The sequence below is a fragment of the Malus sylvestris genome, chromosome 15, assembly GCF_916048215.2.
Source record: "Malus sylvestris chromosome 15, drMalSylv7.2, whole genome shotgun sequence".
Lineage (NCBI taxonomy): Eukaryota > Viridiplantae > Streptophyta > Magnoliopsida > Rosales > Rosaceae > Malus > Malus sylvestris.
The window spans coordinates 42490996-42497265 of NC_062274.1; positions in this window are offsets into that span (position 1 = coordinate 42490996).

The window sequence follows — 6270 nt, forward strand, 5'->3', positions numbered from 1 at the left end:
GTTGGTTTATAGAAGCGATATCCAAAAAGTTATTTAAGGATATCCTGCAAGATTGTTATCAAACAAATATTGCTTATTAGCACACAACCCCAAATCTTAACATGCTTAAGATTTGTCTTTCTTTTCAAACTACATCTTATGGAGTTATGAAAATATTGGAAGATCTTCTCATTGACAATCATATTGTTTTAGAAGTATATATCCTATATATGGGTAATAGATAACATCTAACAAACTAAATCTTATTCGAGTTCGTTCTTCTCCTAATGGAGAAATACATTATCTTATGATGCTATTTTCCTTGATATCTTTCAAGGAAAATCATCTAAAGTGTTACCTTTCCTTGGATCAAATCTAAGGAGGTAATTACTTTAGATGTCTTACTCATCAACTTACATTTCTTGAATTCTTTGAAACATTTTGCAAAGTATTCGGACTTGTGTTTATTCAAAATAAACTATAGTCCAACCGAGAGTGATCTTCGTTGAATGTTATCCAACATGAGTAGTTTTATGTTTGTGGACATGTGCCACTAACATCTAAGTGAATTAACCTCAACAACTTTGTGATTCTTTCTTCTTTCCAAAAGAATAAAGATTCGAACATTTCGCCTCTTTACAATTTTAACAAGAAGGTATTGGATCCGGATCTAACGATCCAAAGCATCCATCTTTCACCAACTCATAACTTATGTTTTTAGAGGAATCACAACTTAGTTGGGATTAGTCACTTCCTTGCAACCTTTTGGGTTTTAAGCATCATTATTTTCTAAACAGTTAACACTACCATATTATCTCTACTATAGAGATAATTAATTAGATTACCATAATCCAATCATTGATTAATAAAGAACATTGTTTTGTCAAACAAAACATTTATCCATTTCACATAGTGACGGAATTTAGTTCCTTAAAATTGGAATATAAAGACAATCTATGTTTTTCCAATTTCTTTGATAGTTCATATGAGGAAGTAAGTACCATCTGCTTTCGCAGAGATCTACATTTGATTCACGTTCCGAATGTGAAGTACTTTCTCTTCTCTCATTAATCTTCTACTTCTTATTAGTCACACTTTTACAACGATTGTAAAACATAGTCACTAATACGGAATCATGCATTCAAGTAGAAGAACCAACTGTTTTGAACTATTCAAGCCTTCGAAAGGTGTGTTCTTGACACTTGCAAGACATTTCTTGCAAATACCCCTTCCAATGTCCATCCTTTCATAAAGAAAGTTTGTTCCCTTGGAGTTATTTATCTTCTTTATTTGACTTTCACCTTTGACTACATTAGTCATGGTCCCTAAACTCCCACTATCTCTCTTGAAACCTTTTTCAATTGTGTTATACACATCAAACAATTTTGGAGAGTATGTGGTTTATTGTTCACTACATAGTTTACAATAAACTTAGTGAACCATTAGGATAGGGACACAAAGGTGAAGTCCTTGCCTAGTTTCCGTCTCGTTAAGTGTTTTATCACTTCAACATTCAATGATTCAAAATCATCATAAGTCCATGTTAATGGACTATTTTTGTCAACCAACCATTATGTTCTAAACATAATTACAAACCTTCAAGAGTTGTACAAGGCAACTCTCATTTCTTCATACAACAATTTGTAAGTGAAGAATCATGGCACATAAAGTATTCATGCCTTTGTGCTTTCTTCTCAAGTTCTTTGTTCATTTAACAAAGAAACAAGCACTAAGTGTTTGCATTGACTAAGAGTTGTTCAAAGCAACTCCTATTTCTTCATACAACAAATTGTAATTGAAGAATTATGACATTTAAAAGTGTTGTCCTCTTTATGATAGACCTTTTCTAACATATTCTTCTAATGATACATTATCAATAGTAAGATTGTGAGGATGAGACTACTTAGATACATATGCAATCCTTTTAAGACATTCTTTGGGATTGTGGTACCTAAGTCCAGAAACTAAAACATTCGGTTTTTATTTGTCAAGTGTTGGATAGCGTTTGCAAATATATTGGTAAACAAATACATAACGAATATAAATTGATTGATTTTAAACCATTTGATTCGGGTCTTTAAATCAAAATAGCACCACCCACTATTTTTGGCAAATTCCATATCCCTCATCGAAATTCGAGAGTTTTGGATGAAACTCTTAGTAGGTTATGGGAGACTCACTATTACCAAGCCCACCTCAGAAGAACTCCATATTGGCTAGCAACAATAATAATGAGAGAGTACGCTTACTCATTTGCAACTAATGCAAGTACCCATCTCGTTTGGCCTCTAGAGAATGATGCCTCAGAAGAACTCCATATTGGCACCATTGCACTTAGTAAAGTCATTCCCACCATGCTAGTTCAAGTAGGGGTTCAAGAATGGCCTCAGAAGAACTCCATATTGGCCACACTCGTTGCCTACATTTCACTTCATCATATGTGTATAGGCTTCTCCTGAATGTAAGCACATACTTTGCAACCCCAGAACTGGACGAATACATTGTACGAGTCACACACGATTGAAGCCTACCACGATGGAAGGCCACGAAAGAGTGTTCAAAACACTCTCACGCTTATCAACTTAATAATGATTTGGTTGAGGGTTTTTGGTCTCATCACATATAAACATTTATTTTAATCTCTATTAAAACAATTTTGGTCCTATTACAACTATTGGTCCATCTCATTGTTTTAGTTGTACATAATACTCCCACTATGCTTTTAAAATGATTTTTAAAGCAAGAGTATATGATACTACTAACATAAACTTTGCATTCATTTGATGGACAATATATAGTTGCCTTAGGGCCTAAGGATGATTATGAACCTTTGTTTAGATTCAACACGAGCCTTGTGTTGAATCTCGGTCTAAGAATGGTGATTGATTTTAGTTACGCGTTTAATCACATTAAGGCGTGTTGTCTTATGGGCGTTGGACCCAACTACTTCATTTTCATGCATATCATATATAGCAAGAAAGAAGTACTTCAAAGTAAAGGTGAGCTTATGCTCATTACAACATTTGCATATAACAAATTACTTTAAAGTAAAGAAGAGCTTAAGCCCTTTTACAACATTTGATCAAATCAAATTACAACCAAAATTTAATCTACACATTCCCATGGTTCAAACAAATTTGAAACGCCTTTCACATAGCTCAATTATATTAGGCTTAGGTTCATAATCACCCTTTAATTAATTAACACTTTAACTAATTAAATTGAATGCAACATTTTCATTTGGTTTTTGTATCCATAAAATTGATTTAAATGGAGCTAAACAAAATGAAAATCCAATTCTCATTTAAAGAGACAAAACAATTTTGTTCTCATCCTATTTGGGCCATCATGCAATTAACCTCAACTTTTGGGCCATATTGCAATAACAAAAAACTTTTGGGGTCACTTTGTATAATACACAAAAGTCACAACTTCATGTAAATACAACTAGAACCCAAACTTTTAATAATGCAAAAACTTCATTAAAGGAACAAAACAATTTGTCCTTTAGCGTTTTTGGACCTAAACGTAAAAACGTAAACTTTTGGGCCAAAGTGCAAATACACAAAAGTATCAAAACTTTATGTAATTGCATAAAAGCCCCAAAAGTACTCCCTTTGAGGGAGTGGCCGGTTTTAGGGGGAGAGATAAGGTTGGTGTGTGTGTTGATTTGTGAGTTTTGTCAAAAACATGCAAGTGTATGTAAGATAAGTTTTTGAAATAATTCAATCACAATTATTTCAATCATCATTTAAACAAATATCTAACACTTTAAATACATGATAAATCATTTAAAAACATATCACATAAACTTTATGAAATAATTCAAAACTTTGAATCAAAACACCAAACCTTTTTGTTCTTGGCAAGAACATCAAGAACAATGAAGAACATCCATGAAAAACCCAAATTTTTCCATGAACTTTTTTCACCCAAAAACATTCCAAAACCATTCTTACTTAAGGGAAATAACATCTAACCAAACTAGGGTACTTAGGGGTTCCAAAGAACACATTAAAACACTTTTAACAAGTCAAACAAGAACCCAAAAATTCACCCTTTGGATTTGGCCGAATTTTCCCAAAAGCATGGCACCAAATTTTAGCTCCAATATTCATGCTCATATGAACAACATCTACAACATTTGAGATAGCAAATTTTCCAACAAAATTTACTTTCAAAGAAGCAAGAATAAAGCTTGTAACAATTACAACTTTTAAATCACAAACTTATGAACTACAAAACCCAAAAGGATTCACCAACTACTAGACCTAGGCTCTGATACCACTTGAAGGAATTATTTTGTAAAACATGTTCATTTGAGCAACATCAAATAGCATGCAATTAACAATTAAAGGCGGAATCATGCTTGTATGCACTCAAAAACAAAACATGACCATGAAATTCAAAGCCTAGTAGATTGGTGAACCAATAATCAACTCAAAACATAAGTGAGTTGAAATTAATACCTTTGTAGATTCCTCTTTGCATAAGCAAAGGCTAATCACCCAAAGAGATAGGGGCCTTCATTCCTTGCTTCTTAGATCCATGGATTTGGATGGAAGAATAGGTTCTCCAAGTTCCCAAAATTGAGAACCTCTAATTCTCGACACCAAGGTTCGATTGTAGAAGAAATGAGTGACCTTGGAGTAGTAGGATTGCTAGATGTACCCTCCAAGGTGTTGGCCTCTTTAGAGAGAAAATGGAGAGACAATTCTCACCAATTTTCCCCCAAAATAAACCCATTTATCACTTAATGAATATTTGGCTATAAAGTCATTTATATAGTCACTTCTTTAAGTGACCTAAATAACCAAAACCCTAATTCATCACCATATGGCCGGCCACCTAAGGAATTTTGGGCTTTTGGGCTTTAATGAATCTTTATTCATTAAATTGTCATACAACTTAAGTTAATGGGCTTGACGTTCAAAGCCCATTGGGCCTTAAGGTCCAAAACTATCCCGAAGGTCTTTAACGAACTTATTCGTTTGATTAATTAACATATTAATTAATTCTTGCCATAAATAAATGATTAAACCATTTAATCATTCTTACTCATTTCCGTTTAATCTTCAATCTCCACCTTTTACGGTGTGCGATCCATTAGGTTCCTTTTAGCGAGGTAGTGGGCGATTAAAACCATTTTACATCGATTGTGAATTGAAACTATTTTCAATTCTCCCTTTAGTGATTACACACGTTTAGGGCTTCCACAAACCATGAGTGACACCTAGCAGCATATCATGGTTACCCAAGCTAATCAGAAGAGGTTAGAGAACCTATTCAGTTCGGGATTACAAATGCAATACGGTCTTTCTCTAATCTAATACTCTTGACCACATTGTTTGGTTTGATAGTTTATTTTCTCATGTCTACTATCCAATGTGTGTCTTGTGCTTATATGATTACCATGAATGTGATTCGGAACGCATTCCCTAATCTCATTCATACTCTGATCAGAGATTTAAATCATATTATAGAGTATTCTCCCTCAAACGGTTTGAAGGTTAGAGATCCCTTGTTGCGCATTCACTTGTCTCCATAGCTAAGTCACTTGACCCCAACGATGCCGTGGACACCCTCCTGATGGAGTGACTTTGACATAATCAAAGATCAAGGTCTTAACCACAAGACAACTATGATGCCTCAGGTCAAAGGACTACTTTGCATTATCCCAACCATGAGTTCTCATGTGACATGGAATATGAGAACCCTTTGTTGATCGCGTTCAGTGAACTCATTCTCTATTGAGCACCTACCGTACTTGTCTTGATGTCACACACACCAATGACTCGAGACTAATCACTCTCTCTGAGAGAAGACATAGTACGTACTGATCTTAACGGACTGTCAACGCCCAATTGGCAATCCTATGATCAGGAACGTTTAGGATGTGTTTACGAAAGAATGGTCTCATGAATCTAACTTCATTAGATTACATTCTCCCAATCACATATTCCTTGGACTTTATCGTTTAAGCATATAACATTTATATGAGACGGCTCAAACAATAATCTATGCCCTTTATATGTAAAACTAGATTAGTTTAACATGTGAAATGTCCGTAAAGTATCATCACATGATTGGCTTTAGGGCACATTTCCAACACAAACATCCATCCACTACACCCATTACATCCACTCATTACCAAACACTCACCCACTACACCCATTACATCCACTCATTACCAAACATTCATCCACTACACCCATTACATCCACTCATTACCAAACATTCACCCACTACGCCCATTACATCCACTCATTACCACAACATACACCACTACCA